The sequence below is a fragment of the Eschrichtius robustus genome, chromosome 19, assembly GCF_028021215.1.
Source record: "Eschrichtius robustus isolate mEscRob2 chromosome 19, mEscRob2.pri, whole genome shotgun sequence".
Taxonomy (NCBI): Eukaryota; Metazoa; Chordata; class Mammalia; order Artiodactyla; family Eschrichtiidae; genus Eschrichtius; species Eschrichtius robustus.
The window spans coordinates 52,031,719-52,056,980 of record NC_090842.1 but is presented as its reverse complement, the minus strand read 5'-3'; the positions used below and the strand labels follow the sequence as shown (position 1 = coordinate 52,056,980).

Sequence of the window (25,262 nt, the reverse complement as noted above, 5' to 3'; positions counted from 1 at the left end):
GGATGGTGAGCTCAGAACGACCGCAGAATCTTTACAAAGGTTGACACGAGTCCTCCTGCCTCTGCAATTGTGCCATTTCCCCAATTAATTTTAATGACTCGGGGAAGGGCAGAGACCAAATGCTGCCCAAATTTTCCAAACATACATTTTCAGGGCCTTTTGAAATACCCAGTTCGTGACTCCATCCTCTCACACAGGCCGAGGGTGGCCAGGGGACACAGAGTCCCCAGATCAGCCCTGGGAAATTATAAGCAGGCAGAGACTATGATACATTTATCTAGCAGAATGTTCTCTAGCTGCATGTCATATCCTCATCAAGAATGGGAAAAGGGTAATTGGATTTAAAGGTCAAGATGTTCCCAGTAGGGTGGAAAGCACATCTCTATTTTCTCAGCTACATTTTTTTTTTTTTTTGGTCTTATGATAATGAAAAGTGCAACCACTTGTTGCTGAAGATGACAGACAATTCTCCAGGACTCGGGGATAAATGCTGAGTCACAGCCCAGGGGCCAGGTGCGTGGCTATCAAATGCAGAGGTCACGTGACAGGTGGTCAGGGGAAGAGGGAGAACCCAGGATTAGGCAAGGGGATAGGCTGGGCGGAGAACTGGAGAAGGCCCAGGGGGAGCCCCAGGGGAAGAGATGGCTAGGACATCCATCCTGGAAGGAGAGCGTGACAGGCCCAAGCACTCCCTGGCGATAATTCCTTCTTGGAGTTCTGTCCTGTGGCCTTTTCCTGGATCTTGAAAAGCTGACTGTAAGGATCTAATGGCAAGCGGAAGTGAACTGTCTCCCTCATTTGTCTCAGCTCTAATCAAGTCCACCTTTATCCCTGGTCACCAGGCAGTCGATTTCCACTGCAGGGGACAGTTCTGAATGGATGTCCCACTGGCCCTGCACTTGGGTGTAGAATGACAATGACACACCACACATTCTTTTTTTCATGCACGTTGGGGACAGGGCTGTGGGCTGTATCCTACATGGCCACAGACCCCCAACTTCTGTGGTGTGGGGTAAGGAGGTGGGGGGCAGGGTAGTGTGTCTGCTGGTGCTAGACCATCTCTTCAGGAACAGGAAGGGAGTCTGGACAGCCTCAAGGACATGGGACCTCTGCAGTGTCCCAGGTCCCCAGACTGCCCATACACTCTTATCTGCCAAGGAAGTGGTCACCCAGGTTGGCCTGGCAGGCACGGACTGTGCATCTAGTCTGAGCTCAAGCAGACCCCAGAGTGCCTCAGACGGATCCCTTCTCTGTAAAAGTGAAGCCCCGCTCTCTGGAGATGGCAGTGCCCGGCTAAAGAAACAGCCAGGTGCAGGGGAGGGGAAGCAGGGGAGCCTTTCTAAGTGCCCGTAGGAAGAGCCACCCACCCCGCCCCTTCATCTTCTGGGAGAGCCCCTTGTGATCCTGATGTTCGTCCAGGGTTGAGAGCCCCTGGTTCGACTAATGCCTCCTCCCCCCACCCCCCAACCCCATCATGCTCATAGTTGACGAAGAAAGGCGGTTTCCACAGCAGTTGGGAGTGGAGTCCTGGAGGGCACCCGGGAAGGCAGGCAGGACCCCAGGGCAGTACTGAGTCCGGCTTAATCAGTTCCTGGCTAGTGCTTCACTGCTGGTTTCCAAAAAGCACCTGGACTTTGAAGCACTCTCTAATCCGTCCTCCAGACTCCTCTCTTGCCCTTGAGGGGTCCACTTCTCAGTTCAGTAAGCACAGCTGATAGGACAGGAATGAAAGCAAATCATTCATCCTGAGGGCAGAGTTTGGGCTGCTGCTAGGAACTCAGAGGAGCACAGGCTTAGGAAGGGATTCCCGGGGCCGCCTCCACCCAGAAGTCCTCCAAGACTGTCCCCAGGCTGAGAGTCCATGTACGGGAGCGAGGCTAGAGGCCTTTCTGAGAGAAGGCTGGGGCTCAGGTGTCTGTCTTGGTCACCACAGGTTCTTGGCTTGGCTGAGCTGAGGTCACTTGTGGCCCCTCAGCAAGGAGCCATCCTCCTCGTTGGTGGTGGGATGGTACCTTTGAAAACGCGCAATCCTTAATTAGAAACAGGTGGAGGAGACGTTCAATTCCATTCACAGGTGTGAGTGATCCTTCTGGTGGAAGGCAGAGAGTCTGATTTTCTATGGCTGGTGTAGAACAAAGTGTGTGTGTGTGTGTGTGTGTGTGTGTGTGTGTGTGAGAGAGAGAGAGAGAGAGAGGGAGAGAGAGAGAAGGAGGGAGGGAGACGGACTAGGTAAGACCCCCTGGCTGTCCATAGGCTGGGGAACCAGGAGGTGAGACAGCACTCAGCGGGAGGCAGGCACCGCCCCCTCTCACAGCCACATTCTCACGCTGCCAGGGGCACACTTGGTGTCTTTCCCCATCAGTCTGTGAGTTCTCTTCTCCAGCTCAATTGCTTACTCTGCATGTGAGGTGTTTGAAGCCTCATCTGGATGTGCCCCCTCACCCCCTGCTGAGAAGCAAGGGGCCTCTGTGGTGGGATGAGTGCCAGCGGGGGGAGGGAGCCCAAAGCTGTCCCCGCCTCTCTTCCACTTCTCCCCAGCCAGGCTGTGTCCAGGGATTGTCTTCATCTCTGCCAACAGCTGGGATTTTTCTAAAGGAAAGCCAGGTCTGGTACTGCTGCCTGCCAGAAAGCACATGCCTTTAGAGGCTGCCCTCCTCCTCCCCCCGGGCCACAGACTTCCCCACCTGAAATTTACTACAGCCTCTAGGCCACGGCATGGAGGACCCTCAGACAGAGACCCCACTCACCCTCTGCTCAGCTTGATGAGGGGAGCGGAGAATGTTTCAGGGACCAACTCGGGAGGATTCACGGTCGTCACTGGGACCTCATCCCCGACTCACCGTGCAGGGTTTGTACACACTCCCTCACACCCTGGGCAGGAAGGATACCCTGGGTAAGTCCGAGCTCCCAGGGAGGGGGGCTGGGCATGGTGGGAGGTGTCGCTCTGGGAACAGGAAGCTGGGTCCCCACTCCCAGCGGACTCTGCTGCTGGTGTCCCTCCTGCCTGGGCACAAGTGCCCTCCCTCCTTCTCCCCTCACTGAGCTCCTGCAGTCGGGGTGACAAAGGCAGGGCACACTCCTAGGAGTTAGGAGGCTGGGGTCTGGCCTGGCCAGCCACCACGCCCACCCCTTCCTCTCCACCCCACCTGAGGGCAGCACCCCGAGTCACGCTCTGGGGGCACACCCCAGCAGACACACCCTGCTGCTGTCTGCTCACAGAGCAATGCGCCTTGACTTGAAGAATTTACAAGATCATCAACTGAAGTCCCAGCAGCAGGTGCAGGGGGGGAGTGGGGGCCCCCTGAGAACCGTGCTCCTAGATGTCAGGTGAGACACACATAGGAGGCTTCCACTCCTAGGTCACATGTTCTTTTGGAGCTGAAGCTAGAACCAGGGATGATTTATCTATTCTACTCCACCTTGTGCAGAGAGGGTTGAAGATGGCATACGAGAAATGACAGCATAAATTAAAAGTGGGACTGACAAAGGGAAAACAAGTGAGGGGCTATAAATGGATCCAGAAGCAAAGCTGAAAGTTGCATTTCACAATGACGTATTCACTTGGGAACAGGCTGTGATATAATAAAGAATATAACCGGTCTTTGTCCTGGGGTTCCTGGCACAGAGCTTCAAACTCCCATGGAACTTCCTGAGTGGTAGGGGTCTTTGTTGTGCTAATAAGGTGACTCTTGCTGGGCCCCTTGAGAGCTTCAGGATGGGAGCTGGTCACCAGACAGGTCAACCACCCGATTAGAGGGTTGGAAATTTCAATGCCTGATGGAGGGGGTGGATGGGGGCCTGGAGACTGAGTTCCATCGTTTGGTCAATGATTAATTGATCCTGCCTCTGTTCTGAAACCTCAGTAAAAACTCTGGACATTGAGGCTCAGGGGAGCTCCTGGTTAAACACAATGATGTGCCAGGAGGGTGCTGTGCCCTGACTCCATGGGGAAGGACATGGAAGCTCTGGGTTCAGGACCCTCCTGGACCTGCTCTATGTGCATTCTTTATAATGAAACTGTAATTGTGAATATAGCACTTCCCTGGGTTCTGTGCGTCTTTCTAACTAGTTATCAAACTTGAGGGGATTGTGGAACCCCTGAATTTGTAGCCCATTGGTGAGCAGGGTGGGTGGCCCGGGGACCCCACTTGTGGCTGGTGTCTGCAGGAAGCTCAGGACTCTGCCCTCCACTTGTGGGGTCTGACACCAACTCTGGGTGTCAGAGTCAGAACTGTGTTGTAGAACCCACCCCACTCCCAGTGGTGGGAGAAACAGAACATGGGCACGAGCTTCTCAAGAGCCAACACAGAACAAAGATTCCTGTTGACCTCATCCTTAAATTAAAGGCAATCATGAACTTCAGGGGGCTCTTTTCCAGACCCTCCAAAGAAAGAGGCAGCATCAAGGCAGCACATCCAGCACATCCAGCTGCACTCACAGGGCAACGCTCAGTGTGGTGGCAGACCTGGCCGGGTTGAAGTGGAGGCTCTGTGGCCCCAGCGTGTGGATGAAGGGCCCCCCCACCACCACACCCGCACCCCAATCTCTTCCATGTGATCAAGGTGCTGAGTTGCCTCTCCTGGTTCCCTGAGACTGTGAGCTGCTTCAGGTGGAAATGGGGTCTGAGGCAGCCAGCAAGGAAAACAGAACATCTTCGCACCTCTCCTCTGCCCAGGGTCTTCTTGGGCAAACCAGAAAACTGGGCCACCCTTGGCTGCACAGGGCCCAGAGCTCCAGGGGAAGAACTTGAACTTGTCTCCAATCATTGTTTGCAGACATCTAGACATATAAAGACACATCCAGTGAGATGAAGGTGAAACCGAGTCCCCCTAAAACTGAGTTCCCCTGCCGAGTTTATGATTAACCTCTCTATCCAAAACTTTATTCCCCTTCTGGTCTTGCACCTGTTCCCCTCCGGATTGAGGAATATCAAAGAAAAGGGGGATTGAAGCTGAGCAAGACCCTGCAGGGCCCTCCGGGGTACAGAGGCCTTTCTGTGTCCTCTGTTTCTTGTTTGTAGAAAAAGGCTTTAGTCTCCAAGGCCTTCCCTGAGTTCCAAAGAGCAGATTCAAGCAGTTACTAATTAGGGAAATGAGGGAAGGCAGGAACAAAGGAAAAGCAGTCAAGAAACAACAGTTCAGCAGTAACAGAGTCCTAGTTCCTCCTCAAAGGCTACATGGTTGTTCTGCAGGAACTAACCCCCCCTCCCTCCCACCAGGTGGAGGGTGGTGACCACATGCTGAGGACAAGCATGCAGACCCCAGACTGGTTGGAGCCAGAGGTTGATGATTAAGATTTCTGAAACACTACCAACCAATCAGAAGAAATTCATGCCCCCTGCAGCCCTCACCCCCATCATACCTTTAAAAACCATATGCCCTGACCAGCCAGGAAGATGGATTTGAAACAAGCCTATGTCTCCCATCTTCTCGGTTGGTGCTCTCTCAGTCAAGAAATATTTCTCTCCTCCAAACTCTGATGATTTGGTTCGTTTGGCTTCACTGTGTGTCAGGCACACAAACTTGGGTTCAACAGCAAAGGGGGCAGCGGCAAGTGCCAGACCCCGGGAGGGGCGGGGGCAAAAACACGTCCGAAGGAAAAAGATTACACGTCTGCATCGCCCCATGCTGAGCTTGGTCCCCATATTATCTCATTTAACTCTCACAGTGATCTGTGAGGAAGGCTCTGTGATTAACCTTACAGCCAATTTACATATAGGGAAACGAATCTCAGAGAAGTAAAGTCTCCCTGCTTCATCCTTGCCCCGTCCCAACTGTTTCTCCACACAGCAGCCAGAGTGATCCTTTACAAAGTAAATCAGAACAGGTCATTTTCCTATGAAAGCACCTCCAGACCCCGCGGTGGTACCCAAAGATATCCCTGCCTGGTAACTTCCCTTGCAATCCCCTCTCCCCACATGTGAGAGACCAGCCTCTAACACACAACACACAGGAGACAGCTAATGTGATGGATGTCACTTCTGAGGGTAAGTTACAGAGACACTGAGATGCCTGTTTGGTCTGCCCTGTCCTGCTTCCTCGCTCTGAAAGAAGCCAGCTCCTGTGTTGTGAGCTGTTCTATGGAGAGGCCCACAAGCAGGGAACTGAGGGAGTTCTCAGGCCTGGGAGGAATAACTCCTGCCAACAGCCATTTGGCTGAGCTTGGAAACAGATCCACCCTCAGTCAAACCTTCAGATGAGACTGCTGCCCCAGCTACACCTTGACTGTGGCCCGTTTTGCTCTGAGCGTCCACTGGATTTCCCTCTAAGCTCCACTGCTGACTGAGGTCTGGAGCTCCTGGGATGCCCACATAGCAGGGCACTCTGGTACAAGACAGGGGCGGGCCCATCTCCCTTCCATCCCACCCCTGTTAGATGCCAGCAGACCAGTTCCCTGTGCTTTGTCAGCACTTGGTCAGTTGCTCTTCCTGCCTGTTCCCAGCCCCTCCCACAGGACAAGATGTGGTCCACAGAGGGTGAGGCCGGAAGTTGGACTAGAGCAGCTGACACCACGGGTGTGTGAGCTTGCCTCCATCCCGAGGCCCAAAGCTCCCTCGGGGGCAAGCCTGCCTTAGGATGCATTCTTTCCCTGGGGGCCCCAGCTCCTCCTGACCTCAGCTCACAGTCTCCCAGGCAGCTGGAAGGGGTGGGGTCTGCCTCCCTCCCCCCCCCCATCCCCCGCCACCCTGTTCTGTGCTTCCCCACATCTCTCTGTCCAGTGGGCTGTGAGCCTCTTGAGGGCAGGTGCATGTCTGGGTACCTGTAGCCAGGCCAGGCATGGCCAGAGGAGAGACCAGGATGCTGATTGAACCAAACCCAAGTATCAGGGGATAGGCTGGGAGCTCTCTCCTGAGACTGCATGAGGCATGGTTATATGAGGTCCAGCCCAAATGTGCCCCTTCTTCACCTGGCACCAGTTGGCACTACTTCTCCACCTGCCTTCTTTGGATCTGGCAGCTACTCTGAAGGACATCCATTGTTGGGGACTTTGATGTGTAGTCCTGGGAAAAGCCAGGGGAAGAAGCAGACACTGCCCAGAAAGCTGAGGGGCACCACCACCCCTGTAATAGGAGCCACCCCCAAGCAGCATGTGCATACGACCAGATGGAGGCCGTAGACACCACCCTTGGCCCGGCCGGAGCCAGGAGAGGTTTCTGAACGGGATGGGGTCGTGTTCATTATCCCATATTTGTCCAGGAAATCATGGGTTGGGCTGCATTTATCTGAAAGAGTAGCTAAGCAGTCTGCACGAGGTGGGCTGGGGGATCTAGAACAAAACAATTCAGATCTCTTCTGCAAATAAAGTTCTGCCTGCTAAGCCAGAATTTCTGTTGACTGCCACAGGTGGGGCTGTGAGCCTGCCATGAGGCTAAGGCTGGCTGGAGCCTCCAGGCTCTGCTCACAGCAGGCCCACATTGGCACTCGGCTGCCCACGGCCCTGCCCTTGACCCTTTGAGGACACACCCATCCATGACCCACCACAGGTGGTAGAGCCTGGCTGGTTTCGGGGCTCAGTGGGGCCAGGGCAGCGGGACTCTGGGAGGAGAGGCAAGGGGAGGCACATAGGTTTTTGCAAACAGCACACAGAGGCTGGCCTGGAATGCAGCCACCAGCCCGCTACAGCGGAAGGCATCCCCAGGGAGCAGATTCACTTGGCACCTGGTCACAGTAATTACAGCTGAACTTTAAAACCTAACGCAGCAAAACCGCAAATATTTAACATGTGCTCCTCCCCCCAGGAGGCACGGAGGAAACAGGAGCAAATGGCCGGATTCACAACATGAACTCCGAGTCTGCTCACCAAATGGATGAATAAAGAAGCCAGCCGAGACAAGATGCACGACCCCCAGCAAGCAGCAGCCCCCTGCCCCGGCGCCGCTCCTCGGGCTGGGAGCAGGAGCCCGGTCAGCCGCAGACTCTCGGCTCCCCTGAGGCCCACTCCAGGACTACGTGGCACACACACGTGCACTGATACTCATGTGCACGGATGCACCCGCCCACAGGCCTGCAGGCCCCCGGCCCCACCCCCCGTCCTCGGGTCTCATAGGCAGGACTCCTCGGGCGGTGCTAAGAGCTGCTATGGGAGCTGGTCCAGCCTCCCAGGTTAGCACGAGACTGTGGTCTGGCCCTGCCTTTCCATCCCAAGCTATGAAGATGGAGGACTTCCAGGAGGGGATGCCCACAGTACCAGGCCTCTCCCCTGGCAGGAACACAGACTCAGCCTCAGAGCAAGGAAACACGCGGTTCTGAAGAAAGGGAGGTGACGTGGGAGCATCCTAACTTAGGCGCAGCTGGGGAGCTGGACGCTTGGCCGTCAATGGTTCCCACGTGACTCTGGACAGAGTGCATCGTCCCAGCAGGTGCACACGCTGGGAGGGGGACCCGTCAGGTCAGGAACCATTGGGGAGCGCGGCCAGTCGGATGCTGGTGTGGGTTGGGAGCAGCGCTGAGGCTGGCAGATGGGAGGCCCGAATGCGGGGCCAGCTGTCACTTTTTCTTCCGCCTCCCTTTGCTCACGACCCTCGGCCCACGTCTCCCTCGCCCCTTGCCAGGGGAGCCTCTCCTTTGTGGCAGTTGGGATGAAGATGCAAACCCAGAGCCGCCCTTGCCAAGAGTGGGGTTGGATGCCGTTGTGGAGAGGCAAGTATTTGGTGGGTCTCTCTGCTCTGGGGAAACGGACCCAGCTCCATCCTATTTCCCACCCAGTAGGGAGATCTGAGGCCCGAGACCTTGCCACCACCCCTAGGCTGATGCCTCACATTCAGGCGGCCCGATGCCCAGTGTGGCCAGGCCCGTGTGACCCGGCTCTGTCCTCTGCCCTACCCACAGCCCCACCTTGCACTCCCAGTGGGCAGCACAGTCATCTCAAGAGATCGGTGGCCTGAGGACCCTCCACCCAGGTCCACGAAGGCCTCAGGACAGAGTCAGGTCAACTCGAGTCCCCAGCTGACCACCCTCTCTCCCAGGTCCAGGGAGGGAATAAGAGGGATTGTGCAGGATGCCCCCACCCGCTGAGCAGTGACCCTCCTGCCCCATCCCGGCTGCTTCTCTCTGGACCGGCAGGAGAGCAGGACCACCTGCAGGAGAGAGTCCCGAGGGGCCCCATTCCAAGCGTCCCAAGTGGCAAGTCCAGCTGAGCCCAGGCCCCCGCCCAGCCCACCCTGAGCCGAGCCTCCCCAAAGTGTCTACCGTGACCGGAAGAGGGGACACAAAGGGACAGGGAATGCTGGGGCCAGAGGTCACCTGTGCCTGGCTCTCCTGGCTTCTCCTCCCACCCGACCCCTTCCCTGCTCACACCTCTCTACGGAGACCTCCAGAGTCCCAGGTGAGGACCAGGTGGGGGGTCGGGGGGGGGAAGAGCCACAGGAGAAATCCTACCTCTCACTCGTGCGGCATGTGGAACAGATGAGGAAGGGAAGGAGGGAAGAGTCACTCCTTTCTACTAAGGAGGACGCCAAGGCGCCAGCGGGGAGGAGCTGTCAGGGAAGGGCATGCACTACCTCCAAGACCCCACCCAGGGCCCAGCAGGGAGCCCGGGCAGGCACAGTGACCAAGGAGTGTGCCCCTTGGTTTTTAATTTTCACCTTTCACAAATTTCATTACCGAAAATTCCAGGTTTGAAGGATTAGAACTTCAGGCTCAGCTCTCAGAATGAGGGTCTGGAGGAGCCCCGACAGCGGCCAGGGGACGCGCTCCAGGACGGGACGCCCTGGGATTGTCTCTGGGGCTTTGAGGGCTCAGCCTGGAGATAAAGGGAGATGCCCTTCCAGGCTCGGGACCTCCTAGCCCTGATCAAGGCTCTGTGACATGCAGAGCCGTAGACCTAGAGACCCAGCTGCGACCCCTCAATCACACCCACAGCCACCCAGCTCCTGACACATCCACACAGTATGACACACCTGCACACACACACACACACACACACTCCCGGCCCTTGTAACATCTGCCTCCCCACCCCCGGCACGTCACACGCACAGCTGAGTTGGACGGCTCCCCAGAGCTCGGAGAAATCACTACCAGCCCCCTTTCCGCATCATCTGCTGGGTCCCTTCTCCAGGGATCTGCCTTGGAGCAGCTGCTGGCTGGCTCTTCTCCAACCTGGCCCCTAGCTGGGGTTGGCCCAGGTGGGGCCCCTCCCTCTGGGCCCCCTGGAACAGCCGCGGAGAGGAGGGGCTGCTGGGGATGGCCCGGGCCCCTCCCCCTCCCCCTCCCCCAAGCGGCCGCTCTGGGCAACTCCAGGCTTGCTAGGCCTGCCGTAGGCAGCAGGCCCTCAGCAGACCCTCTTCTGCCCTGAGGGTTCCAAGGGGGGCAGGCAGGAAGGAGACTGGTGCAGGGGGCAGGCCCAGGCCTGGCCTCCACCCTCTCCAGGGCCATCCCCGGCAGATGGGGCCCACGCAGCAGCACCGTCTGGGCCTGCTCCTGCACACAGTGGGGGAGGGGCGTCCTCCAGGCTGCAGGCGCACATTTTAAGGTGTCTTCAATTATTCATAGACACTTGGACGAGCTGCCTGCTTGCTGCGAGCAACCCGGCAGCCACCCGCGGAGGGCTGCTTCCGGCTCCTCTGGCAGGACTCCAGAGGGGTCCTGGGTGTCTCTATCCAGGATGGGAGGACCACTGGGAAGGCGAGGCCCCCCATGCTGTCCACGGGGAGAGAGGGGCTGGCCCAGCATCTTCCCCTTCTGAAAGGCTGCATGGGGTTAGGGGCCGCACGCCAGGGTGCAGATACTACCTGTGGGTCAGGGTCTCTAGGGAGGAGGAGGAGGCAACAAAGCAGGAGACAAGATGGGACCTGGTCAGGGAGTCTGGGGTAGGGTTTGGGTTTCATGGGCAGGAGCCAGTTTAGGGCCTGGGTGGCTGGTAACCAGGGGAGCTTGGTCAAGGGCACGTGGCCAAAGCCCAGGGTCATGGAAAGCCTGAAGCCAGAGGAGCTGGCCTCACCCAGGGCCTACAGAGTGGCTGTTGTGAGCCTCCATGAAGGGCTGGGGCACTGAGGAGGCAGGCCCAGTGCCCTTTAGACTGCACCTGTTCGTGCCCGGGACGTGAGACCTACACCAGGGAGAAAAGTGCCCACATCCTGTTCCTGCCCACCCAGTCTCCCCGTTCCCATCCCATCAACACCCACTTTGTCCCCTCCACACTCTCAGCCCCTGCAGTTAGGATGGGGCAACACCACACACACCAAGAGGGACATGTGATCCAGCTGGACTGACCAGCTTAGTGACAAAGCTAGATGATAATGGAGGCCTGGAGATGCTAGGGCCACCCCCCTGGGGAGAGGCTGCCTGGGAGTGAAGCCCATAAAGGGAAAGCAGAGGCGAAGAATGGAGAAGCTGACTTCTGATGATGGAGACAGCACCTGAATACAGCCCTACCTGATGCCGTCCATGTCAACTGAGATGTCCCTGTCAACCCAGGACCCTTCTCCCTACGGATTCTCCTCCTCTCTCTGGCACCTGCTTTCTCCAGCAGGAAAGGTACAATGGGCGAGAACAGAGCTCCAGCCACCACTCCTCCCTTCCAGGCACCAGCTAAGGGGGAAGTGACAATGAGATGGCCCCGGGTAGGGCATCCTGCAGGCACCCCTCTCCCGGAGGGAGGACTCAAAAGGGGTACCCAAGGGGGCTGCAGCCTCTGGCACGTACAGCAGCAGCCTGATGACAAACAGAGGCACCTGGCACACACCTTCATGTAGACACACACATGCGTAGATACATACAGGCACAGACACTCACAGACACGGGCTTCTAAACGCCTGTGCACGCACACACACGGACACTCAAGAGATACGCACACAGACACGCACACACATACAGACGCACACATTCTCAAACAGATGTTCACAGTCATATGCACACACTTACAGATAAGCCCTCAGGCACACCCCAAAGGCCAGGCATTCACCCTCTGGGCTGCTCACATGCACATGTGTACTCACGAGCCCAGGGCATGCTCACGTTCCCACTAAGCCACGGCGGGATTGCGTGTTGGGAGAGGAAGTGTGACCTGGCAGAGCACTCTCGGCCTGCAGGGCAGTGGGACAGAGGCTGCCACTGCCTCCTGGTCGCCAGCAGGCCTCGGAGGAGAGCCGTGGGCCTCGGGAAGGGTGAGTGCCCGGTGAAAAATGACTAGCTGTCACTCAGCACTTGGTTGACGCCTCTTGCTCTTGACTAAGAGATGACACGTTATTGATCCACTTAGTGTACTCATACCAGCAGCCCGAGCCGGGGTGAGCTAAGAACTCAAGGAGCAGGGAAGGAAAGGGCCGCGTGCGGATGAGGGGTGGGGTGCTGGGTCAGCAGTTACGCTCGGGTGGGGAACAGTCCTTTCTCCCCAGAAACATCATCTCAGCAGTCACGCCCCTTCCAGGTTTGTGTCCCAGTCGTGAGGGCCCAGCCCAGGTTGGAGAGGGGAAGGGGCGTAACCAGCGAACAGAGGGAAACTTGATGACAAGACCACAGGAACACTGGGTGTGAGGAAATGTCAGCATTTGGGCCTTTTTCCTGGAGATGCTGGAAAAATTAAGCTTTCTCTCTTTCTCCTGAAAGAATTTAGTCCACAGCCAGGGCTATAGCTTCAGTCTATCAATTAGCCTTTATTGACCTCCCTCTGACTTCCTTCTTACAATGCATTTACCTATCCATCCATCCGTCAGTCTGTCTGTCTATCCATCCATCTATCCACTCACCAACCTGCCCACCCACTCATCCATCCAACTGTTGATCTGTCCATCTGTCCATCCAGTTGTTCGTCCATCCACCTACCTACCCATTTGTCCACCCACCCACCCATCTGTCCATCCATCCATAGGTCCTTCCTTCTTCCCTCCCTCCCTCCCTTCCTTCATCTGTCCATCTATCCATCCTTCCGTCCATTCAACAGTTATTAAGCACTTAGCAGGTGCTAAGTCCTGCATCTTTTATGGTGATGGGAGGTGAGAAGGTGGCTGGAGGTGGACAGAGGCAGGGACAGACCTGGGCCCTGTCCTGAGGGTGCCCAGTCTTGGAGGACAGAGGACAGAGAACTGAGGGTAGACTAGACTGCTGTGAGCAGGCTCAGGGCGCCCTCTGCTGGCGGCAAGGCACATGCACAGCTCTAAAGCCAACGCGGGCTCTAGGGACCTTGGAACTGGGCTGCAGGGGGTGGTCACAGGGTTCCCAGAAAGGGTCCTGAGGGACCACCAGTGTTCCCACAAAGTTTTCATTTGTGGATATGTGGACTTTGGGCTTCCTGGTGGTACACACCAGTCACATCTGGGACAAATGGCTTTGAACCTGGGGATGGCCATAGGCACAGACCGAGGACAAACAGAACATGTCTGGTCCGACCAGGCTTCGGCCGCCCTTGCTTGGGCCAGGTCCAAGCACCATTCCTCCCTGGGTCCAGGCTGAGCCAGAGCACAGCAACGACGAGCACGGCCATCCCTGTTGTGGGCTCCCCCACTTCTGACCCCAGTTCCCAGGCTAGGCTGACCCTGCAGGGGGAAAGGAACAAAGGGGTGGCATTTAGGATAGGCAGGCAGGGTCCTGCCCTTGGTAGCTCTGGCCCTGCACACCTTTGCCTGCCCAGCTCCCTGCTTGCTGCATCCTCATGGCTTTGGAGTGGAGACGTTGCCCAGCTCTCATCAGGGCAGGTGCTGCAGTCAACATGGGAGCCCCAGAGGGTTAAAAGAAGGAAAAGCGTTGCCCCCCGCAGCGAGCAGACACCAGGATTGGCAGCAGAGCTTCGGCTGTGCGGCTGTGCGTGACTTTGGCTGGTGAACCGCAGCCGATGGGATGGAGTGCGGTGTGTATGTATGTGTGTGTGATGTACTGTGTGATGCGGGGTGTGTGAGTGTGTGTACACGTGTGGGTGTGTGTGGACCACAGGGACCACACAGCTTCTCCCTGCCCCTCCCAAGGTACCAGGAACCTCAGGTCCTTTCCCTCCTCTGTCAGGCCGGTTCTCTGGTCGGGAAGGTCTGGCCGGGAGTCTCCACCGCTCAGAGTGGTAACTCCAGCCTCTGCAGGAGAGAGCCACCGAGGCAGGCAGCGGGGCTGCCCCACCTTCCAAACGCTGCCCGTGGAGAAATCAGTGCTGAAGGTCCCGCAGCGGGGAAGCCGGAGCCCAAGTGTCTCCTTGCGGCCCTAAGCCTTCCCATCGTCACCCAGCAGCTGACACGCTGAGTGTGCAGTGGCACTGTCACGACACAGGCCGGCGGCCTCTCTGGTTGGCTGGAGAGATGTTTGCAGGACAGTCACAGGCCGTGGAAAGCCCGGCTTGCTGTGCGTGGTTCTGGTTCCCCTGCACAAGTTTCTTTATTTCTTGTGACTCAAAATAAATTGCTCCAGGCCCCACTCTGCTGAGGGGAGACTCAGGCTCAGCCATGTGTGTCCCCCTCTCTTCCTCTCGAGGGTCCTGAGGAGCCCCCAGGCCTACACAGTCTGGGGTGTCCAGGGAAGGCCCTTTGCCTTCTGTCCTCCTTGGCCATTGCAGGCAGGTGGAGGTCTAACCCACAGGCACTGTCCAGTCTCCTCAGGTGTCCCCCATTGTCCTGCCACCTCCTTGGGCCTGTCACTCCCTACCCAGGGAACCCCAAACACCTACCCCTTCCTAGCCTTGGGCAAACTCCATTCCTCTCAGCTTTGGACACTGAATCTGCCTCACATCTTTCAAAGACATTCCCCGTTCCTTTTCCCTAGAACAATTCCTCAGTGAGCTCAGGATTTCCAAAACAGAAGCAAAAAGTAGGGGTGGGGGTGTCTCCTCAGATACAAACCCGCTTCCTCACAAGGACACAGAGAGACTCGGAAGGAAAAATTCAACTGGGACTAAACACAGATGACTGTCACCATGGCTTATCCGGCAACTCAGCACAGCCCCTTCCTGCCTGCCCTGTAGGCCCCCCTCCCTCACAGACACAGGGCCCCCTACCCCAGGCCTGTGTCTCCCTCCAAGCCTGTCCTTCTCCCCCGCGGAGAGGCCTTGCTCTGATCCTGCTTCTCCAGTCTAAGGCGCCCCGCCTCCCGACCCACATCCGGCTGACAGAAGGTATTTGCCTTGTATCAAGGGAAGTGTAAACGGTTTTTAAAAAACATTTTAGCAGCTTCAGCAACAGTTTGGAAAACATGTATTATTTTGGAGGTGTCAGACGCCCCCCCCCCCATCTCTGGCTCTAGAGTGTCACACCTGTGACACCACCAGGGGGAGAGGGGCTGGCAGGCAAGGCAGTTCCAGGCCCTGGAACCAAGCCTGGGGTCCAGAGCCCACCGTCATGCACAGCAAGAGCTAGGAATCTCCTTCCCTCGCTCCCAGCAGCAACAGGGATTCAGGATTCAAAGGGCAGCTCCATAGGCCTCACCCACAGCCGTGGTCTCACCCCAAACCCATCCCCCCAAGCCCCAGGTGGTTATAGCTCCTCATCATTGGGTCCAATGGGGCCCGAGAGCCCTTGGCTGAGTCTACGCTGCTTCTGTGCCCTCTGCTGCAGACCAGGAGGCTTCTGGGTGGCAGAGTGGATTGAACGTATACATTTATCTCATCGTCATCCCAAGATTCTAGTGTAATGACAGCCAGGGAATAAAACAGATAGAGGCCCATGGGAGCAGAGACCCGGAGGGGGACAGCAGCAGATGACAGATTCCAACAGATTTTTGGAAGTTGGAAAGTGGCTGGAGGGTGGTAACAGATCCCACAAGGTGACGGAGATGCGTAGCTGAGCTTGCAGAGGTGTGTGTGGAGGGCTGATCTGTGTCACGGAAACCAGGACTTGGAGAAGCACAGCTGCCAGGGTTGACGTGTAGGCTTGAAAGTCCAGCAGCCAGGCAAACTGTCCTTTAATCACCAGCCAGGCAAACTGTCCCCTAATCACCACCCGCACCCTGACCCCACCCAGCAGGAGATGGAAGATCTCACCTCTGATGAAACTGCAAAGGGCCTGAGGACTCTGGGCTGGGAGGGGAGCAGGGCAGCTCTGAAATAAGAGGATTAACTGCACATACCAGGGGTCTCCCCCTCAGGCTGGAGATTGCAAATCTCTCTGTTATGGGTTAAGTTGTGTCCTCCCAAAATTCATATGTTGAAGTCCTAACCCTCATTACTTCAGAATGTGACTGATAGGGTCTTTAAAGAGGCAATGAAGTTAAAATGAGGTCATGCGGGTAGATTCTAATCCAATATAACTGGAGTCCTTATAAGAAGAAATTCAAATACAGATAAAGACAGATCATGTGAAGACACAGGGAGGAGACGGCCATCTGTAAACCAAGGAGAGAGACCTCAGAAGAAAGCAATCCTGCTGACACCTTGATCCTGGACTTCTAACCTCCAAGACTGTGATAGAATAAATTTCTGTTGTTTACACCCCCCAGTCTGTGGCAGTTTGTGGCAGCCCTAGCAGATAAGACACTCTCCCTTGGAAGACTCCAGTTAGATGGCTGATTCCTCCCCACACTTCATGAAGTAAAGCCCTGCCCCCGATCTTACTTCAAACAATCAGGTGTTTGGTGACCTGCTCTCAACTATGAATCGATATCTAAGTGTCATCAAGCATCTGAGGACAGCCTCCAACACGAGAGAGACCAAAAGAAGCAAACAGATAAAGATGACCCTAGAGGAAACAGAAATAATTCATGAACCAGCCCAAAACTGCAAACACCTTAAACATAAATCAGTAGGGAGTTGGTTAACTAAACCAATGGTACATCTTTATAATGAATACCATAAGGCTGTTAAAAAGGGTGAAAATAATCTTTATGTGTCTATGTGGAAAGAGGTCCACCATGTAGCATTAGGTGAAAGAAAATAGATTACAGTGTGCAGAATGTGACTACATTTATGCAAATTACACATACATAAGAAGGGCCTGGCAGAGGGTGGTAGGCAGGCTTGCAGTGTTTATGGGTTGAGAATATCTTCTAAATGGACTCACACATGTGATAGTAAAAAAATGTCTATGGCTTTCCTGACCTCCAGGCTTTCCCAGTTACCTCTGGACCCATAGAGGCATTCGTGTTTGACCTGGAGGCCCAGGAACTCATATACTTGCCTGAAGAGGCCAGCATGAGGCCAGGCACACAGCAGATGCTCAGTGACTGCTCACTGGATAAACGGATGGATGGATGGATGGATGGATGGATGGGAGGATGGCTGGCTGGTTGGACACGATCACATGATCATGCAGGTAGCTAGATGACAACTGAGGTCAGCTAACCCAGCAAGAAGGTGAGGGGCATTCTGGGCGCTGAGCTGTCTGCCTGCTGAAGACCTGCACACCTCTAGGACTCCTGTCACCTCCCATCTGAGCAGACAGAGATGCCCAGAAAAGAGGTTGAACCTGTTGAGTTGCCAAGGCAACCAGAAGCATGCTGGATGCAGAGCTGACAGTCCCAGGAAGTCTTATCTTCCATTTCTTAAATCACAGCCCTATCAGCCCTACCTCAAGGCCTGTCCCTATCAGTTCAGAAACCAGCCCTCTGGGTCTGCTTTCCCTCCCTGACCCCAGTTCCAGGAGAAGCTGCAAGATGCCAGCCAAGACCCCTAGGTCCCCCACCCCTGGGAATGGGAGTCCCAGCTCCCGAAAGAGCTCAGATCATGCAGGGGACAAGGCACGGGAGGGCACAGCCAGAGAGAGAATTGGGAGCTGCAGGCCATTCACAGAACACCCATGGCTTGGACCAAACAGCAGCCCTGGGAGAGTGAGGAAGGGGAGGACCAAGGGGGAGCTAGTGACTTGTTTGAAGACAGGGCTGGAGTTCTTTACTGGCTGGAGCAGAGGGGCAGCTCAGATGGCAACAGGGCAAACATGAAAACAGCAGGGCAAGCATCCTGGACAAGCCGTCTAGAGAGAAGTGGGTGTGTGGGAGAAGGTGGCAGCCAGCATCTTTGGCGCTGGGGTTAGGGGCCTGTGGAGGGAGGGGCTGGCTGGGTTTGCAGGGAGGTTGCAGTGGGGACACTGTGCTGGAGAGAGTGTTGTGTGTCAGCAGGCTGTGCCTTCCCCCTGATGGGCAAGGCTGCTCTGCGAAGCCGGAGCCAAAGTTCTGGGGCTTCGGGCGGTGTAAGCAAGCCTGGCGTCAGGATCCCACACCAGGCGGGATAGGGAAGGAGGGGCTGGCGCAGGGGGCATGGGGAAGGCAAAGGGAGGGCCACACCCAGCTGGGTCAGGTCCCAGAGTAGGAGAGCAAGAGAATGAAAGAGCTGTCAAGATCCTGGAAAGACCCAAGCCTGGGCTTTGTCATCTGATGACGAAGAGATGTTTGCCTGTGACCTCTGATGAGGCCTGGACGCAGCCTGCCCCTCTCTCTAAGGCTTGCTGGGCCATAAAAGTCTCCTAAACCAGTGTGTCTCAACCTCAAAGTGCATTCAATCCACCTACCAAACGTAAAATAGATAGCTAGTGGGAAGCAGCCGCATAGCACAGGGAGATCAGCTCAGTGGTTTGTGACCACCTAGAGGGGTGGGATAGGGAGGGTGGGAGGGAGGGAGACGCAAGAGGGAAGAGATATGAGGATATATGTTTATGTATAACTGATTCACTTTGTTATAAAGCAGAAACTAACACACCATTGTAAAGCAATTATACTCCAATAAAGATGTTAAAAAAAAAAAAAAAGAACCACCTGGAAATCTTATCAAAATGCAGATTCTAATTCAGTAGATCTGGTGGCAGGCCCGAGAGTCTGCATCTTCAGGAAGCTCCCAAGCTTTGCGGAGGCTGCCGGTTCACAGCCATACTTTAAGTAGCACGATTCCCATGATGAACCCTTGCCGCTAGCCATGCAGGATCTTGGGCCCCACCTAGACCCAGAGAATCAGAATCTGCACTTTAACAGGTTGTCCAAATGATCTGTAGTTATGTTAAATTCTGAGAAGCACCATTCTGAGTCCAATGGCTTTCAAAATCGCTTGCACAGCGGAGTTGCCTGGGGAGCTCTGAAAACTTCTGCTGCTTGGGTCTCTTCCCCCAGAGATTCAGATTTGATTGGTCTTAGGCATGGGGCAGCTTGGGCATCAGCTTTTTAACACCTGCACAGGTAACTCTAACACGGAGCCCAGGCTGAGAACTGTTATTCTGAGTTGTGGGTGCCCCTCCCGGTGCCCGGGTAGATGGAAGCTGTGGCATGCAGGCTGCTCTCACCCAGCCCTGAACTCCTCAGCCAGGCTCGGTCTGGAACCCGTGGCTCAGAAAGCCTGGCAGATTCAAAACCCCAGTGTCATCCTCTCCAGCAATAACAGTTTGAAATGCTCGGGTTTTGCCTTGTAGCTACAGGCCTCAAAGAATGAAGACCCTGGGGAGGGAAAGAGGGTTGTGCTGGTGAGTGCGCCCTGGTGGCATTTGAGGTGGTGCCTCAAAGACAGCTGAGGAGGGAGCCTGCCACTTCACTACTGCTGCAACGGTACCTGCCAGGGCCACCAATCCTTGTTCTTCTGCTTGGAGAGAAGATACTGGAAGATGTGGCACCTCCACAGATCCCTGTGGACTGGGAGAGGCCACAGGTGGCAAGTGGAACCTCATTTCACCCACCCACTGAGCTACACTGGTTCCTGAAACAGCAGCGAGCATGGCCAGGCTACAGACCCTTCACGTGTGTCAGGGATGGAGGGACGTGCGCCAGGTGATGCTGGGGTTACCTATGGCAGGTAGGGGCTGTGAGTACCAGAAACCCCAATGCTGGGCTCAGGGCCTCATGGCTGGTTCCTGGCTGCTGTCCATGGGGTGACGGCCCACACTGGTTGGCCAGTCTCCATCTACATCATTTCTGAAGGAATCACAAACTAGGGGGCTATGGGGTTCTATAGCATGTTCCTATAAATGAGGTTGGACAGATGGTGGAGAGAGAGATGGATATACAGATAGGCAGGATGCAAGGGCAGAGGGTGACCAGGGCAGGAGTTAAGCAGGGTTCCAGCACCTTAGCTGGGGTGAGGGGAGTCCTGAGACTACAGCAAGGAAGCCCTCCCTCCAGCTTTTGGCTCAGGGCTGCCCCCACTCAGGGTGAGGTGTTTCCACTCTTAGGCTTCTGTGGGACAGTCTGCTTAAAGTAAGGTCTAAAATTAAGGCCCAATATCACATGCTGCCTTGACACCTGGTGAAATCAGGAGGGCCTCTGATGGCCCAACTGCAAGTCCCCTCCCCACTCTGCTCCTGCAGATGAGGTCCTCTAGCTAAACAACCACCTATCAAGGGGACCAGGCACAGTTTCTGCTTCCCCTGAGTAGCAGGTTTCAGTGCCCTACCAGCCCATGGAATTATTCAAACAAATCAATGACATCCTCCCACAGGAACCAGGGGGCACCCCACCCTCTTGATACTACTAGCTTGCCTCCCACAGCCCCTGCTTGTTCTCTCTCCATGTGACCCTAGGGGCAAGGCATGCAGTGTCCTTCTCCCCCAGGCTGTGAGTGACTAATCAATGGCTGTTGAGTTCATCTGTCCAGTGTTGAGGGTTCGCCATCCCCATAACTATAGGCTGGGAATCCTCTTTTACCAATGAGGTGAACAGGAGGTGATTAAACAGGTGCCCAGCTCTAAGAGTGGGGCTACAGTGAGAGGGGCCAGTGCACAGACTCAGAAGATACACATTATACTTCCAGGGCTGAGCTGCATTTGAAAATAAAGTCCAAAGTTTATTACTATCCTTATTTTCCTCCCTAACAAGATTAAGATCTTAGAACGCTTAAATCCAATTACTGTCCCCATACACACTTCCATGTTATTGCACTTCCTAAACTTGCAAAATGAGTGTTTATTTTTTTTACAGTAAATATTTATTTACATTTATCTACATACCTACAACTTATTTCCTTACCATTATTTCTTGCATCCCATTCTTTCTGGTTAAATTTTCTTCTTACAGAATTACACTTATACAGTGACTTATCATCAAAATAAAGCCACTTCTGGGAGTGAGGGGAGTGCTGATGATAATTACACCAGGCCACAGGTGTAAATCGGGGCTGTCCCAAGCAAACTGGACCCATGGGCAGAGGGTTTGATGCCTTCTGAGGGTGCTATTTATAGAGAGGCTGCACTCCAGCTCAGCACCTTAGTCAGGTCAGAGACCTCACCTCCTGTCTGTGTAGACATCAAGACCCCAGTCCTGGAGGTGGGACGTCTAGAATGACTGAGTGAGGAGCTCGGCAAATTCCTTCTCCCAAAGAAAAGACAGAACAGGAAAAAAAAAATCAAAACAACTGTTTAAGAACTCTGGAAATTGACCAACAGTATACAACATATTAGGAAACATTTATTCAAGAACTTCTACTGAACTCTAGGAAGAATAAGGTAAGCCTATGGCATTTTAGCCCGGGGCTGCTTCCATCACCCCGACTCAGTTCCCTCGTGGTTGAAGTTCTACCAAGGTAGAGCAGGGCAAGAAGATTGAAACATTCCATGCCCAGGAATGTTGCTGAAAATAATAATTCCAAATTCTCAGCTAGCCCAAGGTTGTGATATGGGTTGAGGGAAGCAATAGACCATGCAGAAATTTAAAGTGAGATCTAGGAAATGAGACAACTAAAGTGGACTACAGATAAAACCATACTTAGAGGGAAATTTATAGGTGTAATATCTACATTAGAAAAGAAGTATCTCAAATTAATGACCTAAGCTTCTGCCTTAAGAAACCAGAAAAAGAAAAGAAGAGCAAATTGAACTCAAAGCAAGGAGAAAAAAGGAAATAATAAATATCAGAGTAGAAATCAATGAAATAGAAAACAGAAAAAAAAAAAAGACAAAAACAGTGAAACTAAAAGCTGGTTCTTTGAAAAGATCTACAAAATTGACAATCAGGAACAAAAGAGGGGCCATCACTAATGAATATAAAGAAATACTATCAACATTTTTATGCTAACAAATGAGACAACTTGAATGAAATAAACAAAGCCCTAGAAAGACATAAATTACTGAAGCTGACTCAAGAAGAAACAGAAAATCTGAATAGACCTATAGCAAAGAAATTGAATTAGTAATTTAAAAATCTTCCAGCTTCAGATGGCTTCATTAGCAAATTCTTCTAAACATTTAAAAAAGGAATAATGCCAATCCTTCACAAACTCTTCCAGAAAAATAAAGGAGGAGGAGGAGGAAATACTCTCAACTAATTCTAAGACCTACGTTAATCCAGTACCAAAGCCAGACAAAAAACATCACAAGAAAAGAAAACTACGGACAACTATCCCTTAAAAAATTCCACAACACAGGGACTTCCCTGGTGGTCCAGTGGCTAAGACTCTGCACTCCCAATGCAGGCGGCCCAGGTTCAATCCCAGGTCAGGGAACTAGATCCCACATGCTACAACTAAAAGATCTCACATGCCGCAACTAAAGATCCCGCACGCGGCAATGAAGATCCCACACACCACAACTAAGACCCGGTGCAGCCAAATAAATAAATATTAAAAAAAGAAAATTCCACAACACAATCCTAGCAAAATGAATCCAGTAACAAATAAAAAAGATTACGTACTATGACCAAGAGGGATTTACCTTAGGAATGCAAGGTTGATGTATTAATGTAATATATTATATTTACAGAATAAAGGATAAAACCATATAAACATCTCAATAGATGTAGAACAAGCATTTGACAAAATCTAACACCCATTTAGGGTAAAAAAATTTTCTTTTCAACAAACTCGCAATACAAGGAAACTTCCTCAAACTGGTAAAGGTGATCTACAAAAATCCTACAGCTGCCATTATACTTAATGGTCAAAGACTGAATGAACACCTTTAAGATCAGGAATAAGGCAAAGATGTCCACTTTCACCACTTCTATTTCATATTGTACTAGAGGTTCTAGCCAGTACAATCAGGCATGGAAAAAAAAAAGGCATTTAGATTGGAAATGAAGTAAAATGCTCTTTATTTGCAGACAACATGGCCCTGTATTTAGCAAATTCCAGGGAATTCACAAAAAGAACTAGAATTAATCACCAAGTTGCAAGGTACAAGATCAATATAGAAAAAGCAATTTTATCTCTCTATGTTAGTGATGAACAGTCCAGAAATGAAATTAAGAAAAACAATTTCAGGGACTTCCCTGGTGGTGCAGTGGTTAAGAGTCCGCCTGCCAATTTCAGGGGACACGGGTTCGAGCCCTGGTCCAGGAGGATCCCACATGCCGCAGAGCAACTAAGCCCATGCACCACAACTACTGAAGCCCATGTGCTCTAAGGTCCATGAGCCACAACTACTGAGCCCACGTGCCACAACTACTGAAGCCCGCATGCCTAGAGCCCATGCTCTGCAACGAGAAGCCACCGCACCGCAACGAACTGTAGCCCCCGCTCGCCGCAACTAGAGAAAGCCCACACGCAGCAACGAAGACCCAACGCAGCCCCCCAACAAAAAAAAAAAAAAAAAAAGAAAAACAATTTCATTCACTATAGCATCAAAAAGAATAAAATACTTAGGAATAAATTTAACAAAAGAAGGGTAAGACTTGTATACTGAAAGCTATAGAATATTGCTAATAGGAACTAAAGAAGATCTAAATAAATGGAGAGGCATTCCACATTCACGGATTGGAAGACTCAATATTGCTAAGGGTACAGTTCTTCCCAAGTTGACTGTTGGATTCAATGCAATACCTATCAAAATCTCAGCAGGCTTTTTGTTGGCAGGATAGGCTGATCCTAAAATTTAAATGGGAACTTACACTGTCTTTACAGAGACTCAGAATAGTCAAAACGGTCTTGAAAAAGACAAACAAAGCTGGAGGACTTATACTTTCTGACTGCACAACTTATTACAAACCCATAGTAATTAAGACATTGTCCTGTTGGTGTAAGGATCAACAAATAGATCAATGGGATAGAATTAAGACACCAGAAACAAACCTTTACATTCAAGGCCAATTTATTTTGACCAGAGTGGCAAGGTAATTCAATGGGGAAAAGATAGCCTTCAATAAACAGTGCTGGGACAACTGGATATCCACGTGCAAAAGACCATTACCTCACACAAAACACAAAAATTAACTCAAAATGGATCATGGACATAGATGGAAGAGCTAAAACTATAAAACTTTTAAAGGAAAACATAGAGGAAAATCTTTGACTTTAAGTTAAGCAGAGATTTCTTAGATACAAGGCCAAAAGAATGATCCATAAAAGAAAAAAACATGAACTGTACTTCTTCAAATTTAAAAACTTTTGCACTTCGAAAGACACCATTAAGAAAATGAAGACAAACCACAGATGGGAGAAATTATTTGCAAATCTAATAAGTACTTGTATCTACAAAATAAAAATAACAACTCAATAAAAAGACAAATAACTCAATTTAAAAGATGGGAAAAAGATCTGAATAGATATTTCACTAAAGAATATATTCAAATGACTATTAAGCACATGAAAATATGCTCAATAGCACTAGTCATTAGAGAATGCAAATTAAAACCACAATGAGATACCACTGCATACTCACTAGAATGCCTATAATTAAAAGGACAGATAATAACAAGTGTTGATGAGAATGTTGAGAAATTGGAACCCTCATACATTGTTGGCAGGAATGTAAACAGTGTAGCCATTTTGGCAACAGTGTCTTTAAAAATTCAACATAAAGTTACTAAACCATCTAGCACAATCTAGCAACTCTACTCCTAAGTATCTACCCAAGAGAAATAAAAAATCTGCATGTGAATGTTCATAGCACTATTATTCATAACAGCCCAAAAGTATAAAAAATCCAAGTATCCATCAACTGGTGAATGGGTAAACCAAGAATCCATGGAATGGAATACTATTGAACAATAAAGCGGGATGAGCTACTGATGCAGGCTACATGATGACAAGTGTCCACAAAACCTGATGCTAAGTGAAAGAAGCCAGATGTAAAAGACCACATATTGTATGATTACATTTATGGGCAAATCTATAAAGACAGAAAGTAGATTAGTGGTTGCCTGGGGCAACAGGGAGTGACTGCAAAGCGCCTGAGAGATTTGGGATGGAAATTGGGGGCGGGGCGGAGGACAGTGGAAATATCCTAAAATTGGATTGTGGTGATTACAGAGCTCTGTAAATTTATTAAAAACCACTGAAGTGTACACTTAAAATACGTGAATTTTATGGCATGTAAATTATATCTGAATAAAGCTGTTTTGTAAAAAAGGCTCTAGCCGCAGGCTCGGTGGCAGGCGACCCCTGGCACTCACTGCTTCTTCGCTAATCCGTCTCATTTTCTGGCTCCTGGGATTTCCGTTTCTTTCTGGAGTTTTAAGGAAGTTGTAGGTTCTGTTTTACCCAGGGTGGGTGGGCACATCACCTCTGTCAGCCAC

At 52.4% G+C, this 25,262-nt stretch overlaps 1 protein-coding gene across 1 annotated transcript in view; it reads right to left on the bottom strand.

The window, feature by feature from the left end:
* The window catches only part of CHST8 (carbohydrate sulfotransferase 8), a 66,128-nt gene that overhangs the window by 27,155 nt on the left and 13,711 nt on the right, over positions 1–25,262 (bottom strand). The gene's annotated exons all lie outside the window — the stretch shown is intronic.